Source organism: Drosophila montana, unplaced genomic scaffold (genome assembly GCF_035044405.1).
Source record: "Drosophila montana isolate Dmon_TW-CO22-7 unplaced genomic scaffold, ASM3504440v1 contig_786_1, whole genome shotgun sequence".
Taxonomy (NCBI): Eukaryota; Metazoa; Arthropoda; class Insecta; order Diptera; family Drosophilidae; genus Drosophila; species Drosophila montana.
Genome location: NW_026999081.1, coordinates 448661 through 464357, shown reverse-complemented (window position 1 = coordinate 464357; position 15697 = coordinate 448661). Strand labels below are relative to the sequence as shown.

General features: G+C 41.7%; 1 long non-coding RNA gene across 2 annotated transcripts in view; it reads right to left on the bottom strand.

The window, feature by feature from the left end:
- The window catches only part of LOC135440015 (uncharacterized), a 101701-nt gene that overhangs the window by 38228 nt on the left and 47776 nt on the right, over positions 1-15697 (bottom strand). The window contains exons 1-2 of one of the 2 annotated variants that reach the window (XR_010438225.1): positions 4450-4598; positions 4217-4390 (exon numbers count right to left, since the gene is read on the bottom strand). This is a non-coding gene — a long non-coding RNA (uncharacterized LOC135440015). Of the gene's footprint in view, positions 1-4216; positions 4391-4449; positions 4599-15697 lie in introns of those variants that run through there. The other variant, XR_010438224.1, reaches the window with a different exon arrangement.

Here is a 15697-nt window from a genome sequence, read left to right as displayed (position 1 = left end):
CCGCAAGTGAATGGCAAGAGAGAGTTGGGATGCGGCACGTTGCATCTAGTCCAAATGCAGCGCCCAGCGAATTTCCAACTGTTAATTGTGACCATAATTAAGGTGACCTGCAAGAGCCACACACCGAGACGGGCTTCATTTCACTTATGCCGAACCGAACCGAACCGAACCGAAACGAGCTGTGAACGCGATGTCAGGCTGGGCAGCTGCTTTTATAGGCAGGAATTATGGCAGTTCACATGCCAGGCATCAGGCGTATGGCTTATTTAGTTACGTTGACAAAAGCCGTTCATATGCTGACTGAACCACTGGCGAGCCAGCTGTGAACTGGTTCACAGCTCATTGACTAAAGCTAACTTTATGCCCAACAGCTTTTATAGAGAACGGCTTAGAGGTTTAATATGCGAACATTTATCCCCCGAGCAATATTACCTTGCGTTGAACCATTTCAAGAGGCTATCTTAAGCACTACTGATCCGGCTTACAGATCAAAAACGCGATTGAACTTAAATGTCCAAATCGTAGGAGCAGTAGGAAGTCAGAATGGCAAAGACAGTTGTTTGAAATGAATTGATTACTCCACTCGATTATTGAATGCGCTCGATACCTCTGTAGTTTTCTGTAGCTATTAACAAAGTTTTTTAACTATTATTCGAATTCGATAAATTATATGTATATATATATATATATATATATATATATATAAGGAACAGAGCATATATATTTATATACACTTGCGGAGCAATCAACAATGGAATTCCTATGTAAATATTTATAGTCTTTACTGCTTGCAGTGTTTTCTCAAAGGATTCTGCACAAAGAAGCAACCTTTAATATTTATATATTTAATATTTTGCAAATATTTTGCCTTGGCACGCTCAGACAGGCGTCCTATCCACATTCCATTTCTTGGCAGTGTCAAATTCTCAGGCTTTTCATTCATTTGTAAAATTCACACAAGAACGAAACAGACAAAAACAAATCAAATGTGAAGAATGTGAAGTAGAAACACTTTTTAAGATTTACCGGCAATCGTGAAGACAAGCACTAAACGCAGTTTTAGTGGATACCCAACCAAAGTTTGTCATAAAGTTGGTTGAAAAAAATATTTAAAAAAATGGGAAATTGCGGCGCTGTTAAACCAATGTGAATGGCTGAACATGAACCAGTTCAATGAGCGTCAAAAGTAAAGTTGATTCGAAATGCAAATGAATCAATAGCCGATTTATTGAAGCTATTGATCAAACATGTATCTCTGAACCATCATGGAACCAATTCGAAATTTGTCATTAAATATTTCAATCGATTCAAATGCCTTTTGACTCGTTTCAACTGAACCGAAATGATTCATGTTTATATACATTATAAAGCAATTTGTACAACTAAAGAAATATCAGTTAGCCAATGTTGCACCAAAAGCAACTTTGTTATGAGCCGTTTTGCATACGAAAAGCTGCTTTTCTAACACAATAGATTGTTACTGGAGCTCTTATAGTTGAACCACTCTGCCTCCAGCCAGCTGCGAGGCGGCGCACTTGAAGTTAACTTTTGATAACGCTAGACAAGATGGTTTGCTTTGCCGTTTTATGCACTGGAACTTTTGGTACTCTCTGTTGCCAAGCAAAGCTAACGAATCGCTTGAGTTGGCTTTGCCGAAACGGATGCGTGCGGTCCTTTGCTTGGGCGCCTCTGCTGAGTCTTTGCGTTCCTTTCATTTGCGTGTCGCCTTTGGGTCACTGTGTGAGCTGCCAGGGCAAAGAGAGCAGTCACATTCGCATGGCACACACAAGCACACAGACACACATATGCAAAGTCAGGTGTGTGTGCGCGAGTGTGTATCTGGCTGACTGACTGACTAAAAAGGTGGAATAAGGCGGAAGGGGTTGGCTGGAGGGGGGCTGAGGCTACGATGGGATGCGGATTTTAATCAACTTGGGCACAACCACAAACGTGCTCACAAACACACACACACACACACACACACACACAGACAAAAGGCGGCTCAAATCGTCAGCATATTACATATGCATGCTCATGCGTGTGTGTGTGTGTGTGTATGTGTGTGTGTGGTACCTACAGCTTTAAGGCTGCGGCTGTCCCACAGACGCGTCCAAAAGTTGCACGACATCAACAACCCTTTCAAATCTGTGCAAATATTTATTGTGCATGCTGCTGGCACAGGCAACACTGGCAAAGCGTCAACTCGCTCCAAAAGAGAATTTATTTAAATTGAAAAGAAAAGAAAACATTTATAAAGCCTTGCATGATTACAACTAAAAGCCTTATTTCACAGTGGTTAGAAGCTCGAAAGCAGGCGACAATTCACTTGTGGAAATATTCCATCAAAAAGATTACAAATAAATCAATATGAAATTATCATTAGAACGAGCTTAAACTCATTTCCGATAGCTCATAAATTTATTGGTCGTGTGTTTTCAATGATTTTGGTAAACTCACTTCCTTACTCAAGGCAAATATTTCATTCCAATGTGGCGAAAATGTGTGAACATGAAAATTGTAAAGATTTCATGACATGCCCATGGTCCAGGCAGAGTCCAAAATGAAATGCCTGCACTTGTCAATTATACTATTATATAACAATAGTTAAGCTCTGGCGAATTGTGCAAACAATGTCGCACATTAATGAGTGTACACTGTAGCGTAATCATGCAAACAGTCGCACAACTTGCAACTTTTTGCTGCTTAACCCCTTCGCATACCATAAAAGAATATTTGATGATGCGACCCAGTGATGTGGCCCCCCCTGCGCCAGGCTGCATTTGCTCCATTAACACACACACACACACACACAGACACACAGACACACACACAGACACACACGTAAGCTCACACTCGCACACAAATTGCATTAACACATTCGAAATGTTGATGATTATCCTTCTGAGCTGCTGCTGCTGCAACCCGAGAGCTGCCTCGCGTTGCAGTTTGACGAACTTTGTTGCACGATAAATAATGCAATTTGTAATTAAGTCAGTCAACCAAGTCAAGTGGGCGTCCAGAGGGGCGTGGCAGCTGTTTGTAATTAGAAACCATTTGACAAGCGATGAGCAGCAACAACAACAACAACATCAAGCGGGCGGATAAAAAACGAAAGCAAATAAAAAGCGAACGCAGGGAAAAATGAAAAGAAAAAATATGTGCGCAGCTTAATTGAAAAGCGAACTAAACACCTTTGTGTGTGTACGGGTGTGTATGTGTGTGTGCGAGTGTTTGTGTGTGTGTGTGCGAGTGTCGCAATGTTTGAGAGATTTAATATGCGGCAATGTTAATTAAAGCAAATTAGGTTAACCGCACAAGGGGCGGGCGACAAGCGGGCGGGTTCTTAAGAGCCAAGCAACAATGCAAATTATGCGTATTTCGAGTCACACACACCCACGCAAACACACGCACACACATGCACAACCACGCACACACCAACCATTTTAGGCTTTCAATTAGCTTTTAGCCAGAGAGATAGTGTGTCAATAATTGAAAGTGTTTAACTACAGTTTAATGAAAAGCACAAAAGTCAAATGGCATTATGCAGAGCAAGAATATGCTTTAAGAATGGCTTTTACCTTGCGAATTCGGCGGCATGCTATTAGCAAGGGCACAGCTTTTATTGCTTATCGCCTAGAAGAGGCCATGGCGATAGCTGAGAAGCGAGTTAAAAAACTGAGAGTTTGCAAAAAGAAAGGGGATAAAAGTAAAGCACTCTTATCAATAGACTTAGCAGTGCCTTCAATCTTAAGCCTTATTTCCTGCAGGTTGTCCTCTTTTAACCATTTAACAACATGCAATTAAATACAATTAAATCCAAAGTTTTGGTCTAGATATCGTTAAAACATTGTTCAAGCAAAATCTTATTATCCGACTGATCATTAATATTGCCACTTTCTATAATAATACTTACTATTTGATTACATTTGATCGCTTTCCACATATAAGCTTTTTTAACAGCGAGACACACCCCTACCAGGCAGACAGACAGTTGAACCTGGCTATAACGACTCGGCTGCTGCTACTGATCAAGCATATGTATGCTATGCGGCTTCGGAGCCGTCTTCTGCCAAACGAACAACATTTTCAAACATTCTACGGGGTAAAACATGAATAGCATCGCCTTTGTACCAGCCTAAGCGATAATGTGGCGATAACACATTCCGCCAGAGCACAATATTTATGTCATGTTTAATATAATATAAATATATAATACCTGAATATCTCTGTTCCACAAAGCAAGGCAAAAATGCGGCTATGAGCATTGAAAACTGTCGTAAATCTTTCTTCCAGGCGGTAAAGCTGTAAACGAAACGCTGGTCCACAATCCAAAATGTGTATCTTCCATTGGTGGACATAAAGGAGGCATTATCCAGCGCAATCTTGTCTTCTGCAAATAAAATAAGTTCAAGCAAACTAAATAAATCTAAGGAAAATATCATAGCATACTTTTTTGGGCGGCTGTCGTCGACCACAAAAGGACGGCAGCACGAGAGCGTGTGAGCGTGTGTGTGTGTGAGTGTATGAGTGTGTGTGTGTGTCATTTGTTGCAGCTTATGGCTTAATGCAACTGCTAGTCAGCCGCAGAGCAGCCCCGCCAACCCCTCTCCGCACACCAAGTACGTCGAGTAACTTGACTATTACGCAATTGTAAACGCATTTGCGAGAATTAATTTTTCGCATTGTGTGCCTCGCCTGTGCCTGGCCATGCCACGCCCCCTAGACACCATATATACTCTCTCTCTATCTCCCTCTCTCTCTCTCTCTCTCTCTCTCACTCGCTTTGTCACACTTTGGCGCTAGCAGCTGTTCATTCATGGAAAACAATGAATGTAGTAAGCGAAAGGCAAAAAAAAACAAAAGAAGAAGTCATTCTTTTAAAAAACAGTGTGGTATGTTTTATACATATAGTTGTTTGTGTGTGTGTGTGTGTGTGTGCGTGTGTGTGTGCCGGACACTGCACTTTGTTTGCACAGCGGTCGCAGCTGCTTTCGTAATACGCACAAAAAGAAACTGCACGAAATAAAAGCGAACAAAATAAAACTCTGCCAAAGGAATTACGACTGAGAGATATAAGAATAGCTCTGGGTTAAATTAAAAAAAAAAAAAAAACCATCAACAATGAATGGCACGCCGAAGATTAAATACCCTAAATACCTTACTTAGCAGATATTCGCAGAGCATTCTGCCGCTGGCAATTGCAGAGTCCGGCGTGGATATATTTAAGGACACAAAACGATTTTGACTTTGGAGCATAGCATAATAGTTATCCGATTTGGATATGAATTTGCTTACACAATTGTAAAACTTGTGAGTGTCAAATTTGAATAGCCAAATACTCTTTCACACATGAAGTAAATCGCTTACCCCCCATCTGGCCGATTCCAGCAACATATTGCTATAGCTTTAAGACTGAGCGACATGGCTATATGAAGGACATATATGGGCTTTATCTGATCGGAGCTGTCTTCCTCAAAGCGTGACACATTTCGTGACAAAATAGTCAACAAATGAGTTGAGAAAGATAAAAGAAAAACTTTATTTGGCGCGAACCAGTTCCCTGCAATGGTTCGGCAACTTGTTTTTCTTGGTTTGTTAAATTTTTCAAAATTTGAATAAAATCAAATTAAAAGTGCAATCGTCCGTTCTGCTGAAAGCTTTGCTACACATTTTAATCCGGAATTGGCATTCGCCAAATATGATTAAATAAATGAAAAGGGGCGAAGATATGAATGCCTCGAGCCTGGGTCTGTCCGGAATGTTTCTGCAGTTGAACCAGCAGCTATTTAAAGCAGAAATTGTTCAGCTTGGGTGGCGTTGCGACTGTGTTTGTTGGGCTGCTTCGGCTTAAGGTGCGAGTCTGGGTAAAAATACATTGGAATTCCGAACTTGAACCGGTTCGTTTAACAGGAAGCTGAGTTCTTTTCGCGCTCTTAATTGTGCTGCATCAAAAATATGTGGAACTCCAAAATAGCTTGTAGTTTTCGCAGCTCTATTTGTCTATTTACTTGCCCATTTCCTGGAAACTTGACTTGGTAATTCCATCCAGTCCATATCCAGATTTTTCTCTTTTTCCTCTTTCTCTCTATGCCATTTCCCCTTGCCAGCATTCATTTCCCTACGCTTTTCTTTCATTTGTACGCCTTTCAATCTGTCTTCAGCTCTTTTCCGTTCTCTTTGTTCTTTCCTTATCGCTTCAATCCTCTGCTTCTGTGTGCTGCTGCAGACAAAAGAGTCCATTTGGCAAATCCACTGCTGCGGCAGTAGCTAACTACTTAATGCGTGGTATCTACGTGTCGTTCAATTGTTTTCGTGTTGTTCTCTGTTTTTGTTTTTACCGCATTTAAAGAAAGCACAGCCAAACAAAGCGTCTGATATTGCCGACCAGGCCAGCTGCCGACCGCAATCGTTCAGCACACGACACGACCCCTCCCCCCCACCCCCCCACCCGCTCGCCACCTGTTCCGGCAGAACGGCTGGACTATTGCGGTTACCAGTGGAGGCTACGGATTCGTTATGGTATTTCGATTCTGAATGCAGCGCGGGCACAAAAAGCATTTTCATTGCATTTGGCGTAAACCAAAGAAATTAGTTGGTGGGCAGGGACGGGAAGGTGTTGGTAATGGTGAGCCGGGTATTGTAGCGAAATAAGCGGGAACGCGCGACAGCATAAATTCTTGTACAGGTGCCAGCTGCCCGCAGGATATTGCCAGGATGAGCGGGCAATGGGCAGCTGCTTTGATGGCGGCCGGGCAGCCGCCAGCCCTGTTGCCAGTTTTTGGGCTTGTGAGCGACACATTTCAAGCCAAATATTTAAGCAGAGTGAAACAGTGAGAGCGAGAGTGCGAGAGAGCGAGAGAGTGGGAGAGAGAGAGAGAGAGCGAGGCAGACAGTGTCATATGTAGCTGCATGCACACACGCATCACGGATACGGAAACGGAAACGTCACTTTGTGGTCAACAGCAGCAGCTACACACACACACACACACACACACACACACGAGCACACATGCACGCACACTAGCATTTAGCGCATGCTTTACGCCCCGCACGGTGGCACGTTTCATTCAATTTATTTGCGATTTCCCGTTTCAATTCGTTTCGGCCGCCAATTACACAACATGGCAACCCTGGCGCATAGCTTGTCAAATTTTTGGGCAGCTCGGCAGGCAAATGTGGCAGCAGCCCGTATCCGGAAATCTCTATTTAAAGCCTTTAACACGAAAGTACCCAGGACCCGCTCCAAAAAAAAATCAGCAGAATAATCAAACGGAACATGGTGTCCGGCGGAGACGGTGGTCGCTGCACGGGGTGCTTGGGTTTAGGGGCGCGGCAATGGGACACAGACACAGCCTGCGGCATATTGGCAGCAGCAGCAGCAGCAGCAGCAGAAGAATCATTAGCATATTGACATGTGGCCAAATTTGGTCACGTTCCATTTCATTTTCGATTCATTTTCGATTCATTTTGCGAAAGGGAGCTGCGAATCAATTTTCATTCATTGTCTTCCGGCAACTGCTGTCTTTGTGCGTTTGAGATAGAGAATAGTGTGTGTGCCAGCTGTAGAGTATACAAACAAGTTGATAAGTCAACTCTCATACACACACACACACAGGCACACTCGCACACAGTAAAAGGCGAGGCAGAATTGAAAGCGCAGCCGACAAAACTTAAAGTTCAAAAGAATAGAAAAACTGCTTACGAAACTAATTGTCTGCAAAGTAGTAAGTGGCACACACACACACACACATATACACACACACTTTCTAGCACACTGTAAATGCCAGCAGGATGCGGATGCGAGTGCGGACGCCGCGTTCCGTCTCCGCATATGCCACACATGACGAATCCCAATACACTGCGCAAAAATGTGCTGCAGCTTATGGAAAATGCAAGAGCCTACAACAAATACTCTAATATTTAGCAGCAAAGCAGCGAGGGGCAGTTTCTGCCTTTGAGGCAGAATTATAGTGTGCACAATAATTTGTAAGAAATTTTGCACAGTGTATCTGTCAACACCAACAGAAAGAAAGATAGAGAAAGAAAGGGAGAACGGTCAGGAGGCCGAATAGGCATTTGATATACTCTCGCCTGGTCTCAAGGCGTGGCTCAGTGTCAGCGCAAAACGCTAACAAGACCGCATGTATTAGTAAACGGCTGCCCGACTGACTGATATCCTGTAGGGAAAGCCAAAATACAAAGCGTAAATGTATGCGTTAAAATTCTTATATAAAGGAAATGTATGCAAGACTAGCGTCAGTTGAAAAAGCTCGACCAGCACATACTCCGTAGACAGCTCGGCAGCCAAGAACAAAATATCTGTAAGGCAATTGTGATAAAGCTAGACGAGCGTAAGATACCGTAGATTGGAACTGGCAGATACCGTTAAAATACAAATATCTGTATGGCAAGTCCGATTAGGCCAGATACCCTGCAGCCAGATGAAAAGAAAGCGCGAACAAGAAATATATATAATATATGGATGTACACGAATTGTAATGTGAGTACCAAAAAGCAAAGGTTAACTCTTAGTTTTGCAACATTTCCTGGAAGTACGGGGTATATAAAATTGTTTGCGCTTGTTTGTTTTTGTCAGCTCTTGAGTTATTCAGCAGCAGCGGCAGCGGCAGCGGCAGCCACTGTTGCAGCCAACTCAAACAAGCCGAGCACTCAGCGGATTTAACAGCGGCTTCAGCCCTAGCTGTATGTGTGTGTCTCTCTCTCTTTCTCTCTTTGTGTCTCACTCTGTGTATGTGTGTGTGTGTGTGTGTGTCATGCTGTTTGGCTGAGCCTTGCAATCGCCAACTAAAGTATACACAGAGCATTGCCTTTGACAGGCTTTGCAACTGCCAGCTTGGCTCCTCTGCAAACCAATCAGCACCCCCCCCCCCTCACCCCCCCTACCAACACTTACCCCCTCTAGCGTCTTGGGAGCATTTGCAATCGTCTCCTTTGTCAGCCGATAAAAGTTGAAGTTGTGTGTTTCAACGTCTTCAATAACTTTTGTGGCGCCCGCCACCTTCGGCCACCTTCACCCCCTTGCAAGCGCCTCATTCCACGCCAACTATCTTCTGGCCAGGGGCAGTTGCTCCATTTTTTTTTCCTTTTAGTTCTTTTATTATATTTGCACTTTTTATTGTCTTCAGCAGCAACTTTGAAAAGGCCCCCAACTTGGCACGAAATAATATTTGCATAATGCCAAACAGACAAACTGCAGTTCAAAACAAGTAAGAGTTATCTAGCGGTAAGTGTCCGACTTGCAGATACCCTGTAGCCAGCGTTCTTCTTGTGAACAGTAGCTGTGCTTAATTATTTATTTAATTTGATATAGAATATGTTTAGTATTAAAAGTTGGCAACCTAACCGGTTTCAGCTTGGAATGCCAATAACTTATTCACCTTGACACGAACCTTGTCTCTTTCGATACTTGACAACATTTTTGCTGGCACGAGTTAAATAAATATGTTGAAATACATTTAAAAGGCAAGGAAGAGTAAAAGCTAGAAATTAAGCCTGTCTGGCTTACGAACTGAACCTTCGGCGAGGCATTTGTTCGAACCGCAGAAAAATTTGTTGGGTTTGCAAACGAATAACTTTTTATGCTAACCACAACTGCATTAAACCTTTTCTTTTAACCAATTTTACAGGGCATAAACAGCGTGCAATAATGATAGGGGGTGGGGGGGAAGGCAACCCATTGAGTTGGTTGAAAGAAGCCATCGCCTGCCCAGCGACTGGCCAAAGATGACAAATGACATTAAAGAGGCTTAGCCAGCGCGCAGCGCATTGGCATTTGACTCACAAACGAACCGAGAAACGAAGAAACAGAGAGAGAGAGAGCGAGAGAGAGATACTGAGAAAAGGAGAGATAGAGCATGGTCTAGAAATATTGCGGGCTTGGCTCGTCCTTTGGCCAAAAGCAACGCAGACAGCAATTATTTTGTGCAGCTGCAGCAAAACGCTCCTAGATCCTCTTTGGTCATATATTTGCTAACGACAATGACGATGTCTGCCATACATTCAGGTGTATCTGTGTGTTAGTGTGTGTTTGTGTCGTTGTTTGTTTTATGAGCGCGCGCCCCGTCACTTGGCCCAAGTGCAACTCTGCAGCCAACTTTTGCCGTCGCGCAGTCATCGCTTGAAACTTCTCAATGGCACTCGGCACAGGTCGAGCTACCATTTCCCATCGACCCCCCCCCCCCCCCCCCCCTCACCACACCACACACAACGGCAACTCCTACAATTTGTAGGCGCCCATTTGACAGTCTAGCTTGCGACTGAAGTCATTCCTAATCCGGAATGCTGCATATATTTTTAGCTGCTCAGCACGTCGATGGCTGCCAAATTAGTGCAAATGGAGGCAAAAGACTTCATCGATTTGGGCTTAAGCGAGGCCAGCGGCAAAGGCAAAGGCAAACGTTGCTGCCAACTCGCTTTAAGCAAACAGAGAACTCCAACTGCATCAACCAGACACACACACACACCACACACACACACACACATATATATATATATTTGTGTGCATGTGGCCGACAGCAGTTGATGCTTTGCCAGCAACTTTATCATAAACTCGTCTCTTCAATTGGCAAATGGTCTCGGCAACGGGCTGCAAAATTATATTTGATGCTTGAATTCTAGTGAAATTTATTTAACTACTTAATAAACTACGCTTTGGCTATGTGTAAAATAATTTTCATTAATTATGACTCAAATCTTAGTTTCACGTTGAGATTTCACAAAACTATTTCACAGATACTTTCGTATCTTCTCGTTTATGTACATAATACATTTTGCATTTCGTTTTTTGTTTGCCAAGAAAACAATATAAGAAATATAAGATATCACATACTTGAGTACCCCAAAGATGTTATTTTAGGTTTGTTTTTGTATCTCGATGATACTTTGGTGGCTCGAAGATTCTATGGGAATTTTCGTTTTGTATCTCTAAGATATACCTCGAAGAAGCAATTTGTATCTTTTAAGTAATACAAATAATATTCAATTTCAAAGATACTTTTACATTTGTGTATCTCACGGATGGATATGTGCCTATAAGATGCTTTTTGAATATAAAAACAAATATTTAATTTCACAGATACTTTTGTGCCTCAAGCTTTTGTATCTCACAGATACTTTTGTGCCTTGAAGATGGTATTTGAATCCTATCGATAGTAAATCCAAAATTTAATCATTTAATATAAAAGATACTTCTTTATTCCACAGCCATTTGTATGTCTCGGAGATGCTCTCCAGCTATTTCCAGTGCGGATGCTTTTCTTTTTTACAGACGGTATTGTTTTCTTTAAATGTTTTCCTCAAATACTTTCGTACGCAATAGACATATCCTACTGTTTGTCGTAGATGCTGCACTAAGATACTTTACTACCTCATAGATACTTTTTGCCACAGATACAAGCAATTGTACACGCACCCAACGACTCTGGCAGCTTACAGATACTTTTGCATCCTACAAGTGCATTCGATACGCAAACATGCTTTTGTATCTTCAAGACGCTTTAGCAGCTCTTGACTACTTTTGCATTTTGCAGGAATTCTTACGTCTTACAGAATTTGTACTGTTTAATATATATATTTTTTCATCTTTCCATCAGTGACACTTTTGCGGCTCTTAGATACTTTTGTACCACCAAGTTAGGTAAGTATTTCACAGATACTTAGTCAACAACAACAAAAATCCTGCTTCTTAAGAACTTTAATTTGAGTGAAGTCCTTTTTGAAGGATAGTTTCTTTTAGGTACCTAAATGTCTCGCGGAAAGTATCTTAGATAAATTGTTGATAAAGACACATTTTCATCTAAAGATACATTAGATCTTGTGGACTTACTGCAAAATTCTTACACGCTCTAAAGCACACATACAATCTTAGAAATGAAAGTACAATCTTGTAACCCATTAATAAAATATTTATCATAGTTGCTGAAATACATATATTACATAATATTTTGTATCTGCTAAAAGCTTTTGTATCTTCTTTGTATATCTTTGCACTTAACAGTTCGTATCGTGTAAGTGCTCTCCAGATACTTTTGTAGCTTACTAAAGAAAACTTCCCTTTGAAAAATATTGTAGCCTAAAAGTAGTGCTGTATCTGTTAGATATATGACTGTATTATAAATATTGCTTTTTTTTGTTTGTTTTTCTGTGCAAAAAAGATACTTTTGTATACCAAAGCAGCATTGCTCAAAGGCAAATCTTAAAGGTACAATTGTATCTTATAGATGCAGGGCTAAAGTTTTAGCTCTTGCTCATCTAGTTAGCAGCTTAAAACATTGTTGTTCAAGGGAAATTGCATAGCAAACAAACAAAAGAGCACAGAGAGAAAGCGGGTGATATAGGGAAGGAGTGGGAGCGAGAAATAGAGACAGGGAGCTCAAAGAGCTCAAAACCATATTTCTGCATCATCGGAAAAACGGTTTCTAATCCAACTTGACGTGAGTTGCAGCAAACGATTGCATCGAGTGCAAAAATTGTTGCCGTGCGCCAGCCAAACAGTTTCAGCTACAATTGCAAATGCTGTTGTTGTTGTTGTTGTTGTTGCCAGTAACAAATGTCACTAGCCATTTTTGGACATGCGTTATCAATTGTCAGCAACTGTTGCTGCTGTTGTGTCTGCTGCTTCTGCTGTTGTTGCTGTTGTTGCCATTATTGTCAACGCCAGACGTGTGAATGCCAGAAGAGATGCCGCTTGCAGTTTTTGGAGTTGGCAGCTTGGGCACGTTTGGCTGTACTACTTGCCACCCGATGTTGTTGCCGTTGTTGTTGCCGTTGTTGTTGCCGTTGGCGTTGAGTGCAATTTTCCAATTTCTAGTTAACCTTAAAAGCGAAACGCAGGCATATAACGAGCCAGAGCAGCAACAAGGACCCCATCCAACCGGCAAGCAATATTGCAAACAGAAAAAAGCTACAGATAAAAAAAAGAAAAGCGGAGAAAATACAAAAACACACGCCAAATTGACATATTTTCCAATTTGGTGGCAGCACGAAACCATCTTTGTGAAACCTGGCAATGGGGCAACACTGGCAGCACCTTTCGCCCGGTGTGCGTGTGTGTGTGTGTGTAGTCTGTTTGTTGCCTGCCCGCGTCTAACAGAAATGCCAAAACAAGCACCGCGGCTGAAAACAACAAAAAAAAAAGCTGCCATGTCTCATGCGCCACTTTGCATACCCTGTAAATTTTAGCAAGCAAAATGCATAAAGAGTATAATCGAGTTGTGCAAGCAGCTGGTTCTTTGCCTACAAATTGTATAGCGAGGCTGATCTTCCGGCCGTTCTCTTTAAAGTTTATTCTCCAGATTCCCTTGCTTCAATTTTTTCATTCCTTATAATTCTCAACTGGTTACAGCTTCGGACTAGGGGACAAGATCTTGCAAATCTGCAAATGGTAGCCAAGGTCTACTGATAATAGAGCTAGGAGTTTCTTGCAACTGCTAACATCTTTATCTTAAGAATCTTAAGAATCTTAAGACCAACATTGACCTCGAGCTGGCCAGCTTTTAATTTAAAAGAAAACAAAGTATTTTATATTAAAATTCCTACATTGACCTAGATCCGGCCAGAATAAAAGTTAGAAAAAAATAAGTTTTAGTTATTATATTCATTTTAACAAAATAATCAAAAACGGATTGAACAAATGTTGTCATTTTTGTAAGTTTTCAGCATAATGAAAAGCGAGACGATTAACGCCTTGAAGCTCTTCAAAAAGTTTTCTTACATATCAAAAGCAGACTTCAGACTTTAAAACTATCTCCATTCATTCAGCAAGGTATTTTCCACAAAATTTTTAGAAAACGCATTTTTAAGACTCAAACTGTTCCATAAGCTATTATGTATTAAAATGTTGGTAACTGATTCCAACCAAATTGTTTTTTCCTCTAAAAATATATTCCCTACACAATTTCAAATTATTACAATTTCAAAAATAACACAGTTTTGAAGTGGAAAATCAATAACTTACATATTTACATATGTTTATTGATAAATATTTCTGAATATTTCCTCTTCAGAGCACTCAAATTTGCTTGATCCAAAAATATTAACAAATTAAATTTGTTTCAGTCTTAAATTTGGCTGTGCTTTACTCAGCTTATCCTGCTTTAAGGTGGGTAATGGTATGTGCCCGTCGAGACCTGTGGCCCACAAAACATTGTGGCTGCTTTGTTGTTTTACTTGTGCTTTTTGTATGCTGTTGTTGTTGTTGTTGCTGTTGTCGTTACCAGGCCAAGGCAGAAGCTGCAACAGTTACCAGACGCGGTCGCCAGTGCCAGTCACAGTCCCAGTCCCAGTCCCAGTCCCAGTCCCAGTTTTAGTTTCGGTTTCAGTTGCAGTTGCAGTTCCACGGTACCATTCCGTATCCCATTCATCATCATTTAGGGACCAACAAAGAGCGCGATCCGCCAAAAAAAAAGAAGAGGAAAAACAAGAAACCGAAAAAAAAGCGCAATGACAGCTGCTCGAAATGGAAATGGAAATGGGCTGCATCCTGGCCAGACTGGGCCATCTGATGGCCGGCCGCAGGCACTGGAGCTGACAGAGGCGCGGCAAGTGCGCGAGGCGCATTCATTTTATTAACGTGCCCCATGCCCTATGTGGCAAACCCTGCCCCCCTCCCTAGCCAACGACTTCAATTTCACGCAGCTTTCTGCAACTAGTTTTTTTATTCCCGCCAACTGAATCTCATTTCGTTTCCACTGCTGCACTTTATATTCATTTGTAGGCCTAAATCATGTTCATGTGTGTGTGTGTGTGTGTGTGTGTGTATGTGTGTGCGTGTATGTGTACATTAATGCCTTTCACTCTCGACAACAGCAGCCGTTGCTGGCGTTGCAATTCATTTTGACAGCAGCGAATGAAGTGCAATTACAACATTTGACACATGTCCCAACTTTAAATCGCTTCTATTTCTCTCTCTCTCTCTGTCTCTCTCTGTCTCCCTCTCTCGCTCTCTCTAGCTTGGTCATTCGCTGTCTCGTTTTGCTAGAGATGAACACGTCACTTAAAAGGTTGTAATCATGGGCTTAAGTTGTTAATTTTGCTATCAAATAGTTTTTCATTATAATATCAGGATTTTCTTAATCTTTCCAAATTTTCGAGCTTTTTTGTGTTTTTCATGTCGAGAATTTAATTTGTTAGTGACCTGTTTTAGACAGCTACTGATTTACACAGCTCGTGACTTATTCGTGTCACGCGTAGATATTATTATGAGCTCTAGCAAATCGTATGACATAAATCACGCTCAATCGTGTCACGGGTAGCCGATCTCTAAGATCATTCACACTTGATGCTCGTGCTTACACAAATGACACTTAACCGTGTCACGAGCCGACCATTCCTAAGATTCCGTCCACTTGGGGATCGTGTATGAGTAGCCTATCTCTACAGTACTTTACACGAGTAGCTCATCTCTAAGATCCCTCGCACTTGATGCTCGCCTATGCATAAGTTACACTCAGTCGTGTCACGAGTCGCCCATCTCTAATATACCTTAAACTAAAAGCTCGTGCATGTATTAATTGCGCTCACTCGTATCACTAAGATCCCTCACACTTCGTGTCATGATCGGGAATACACTGGTGCAAAACAATAAGCTCGTGACTCACGAGCCCATCTCTAAGCTTCGTACTGCACCAAAAAAAAAGTTGCAGTTTCCCAGTTTCAAATGCTGCTGCTCCCCAGCAAG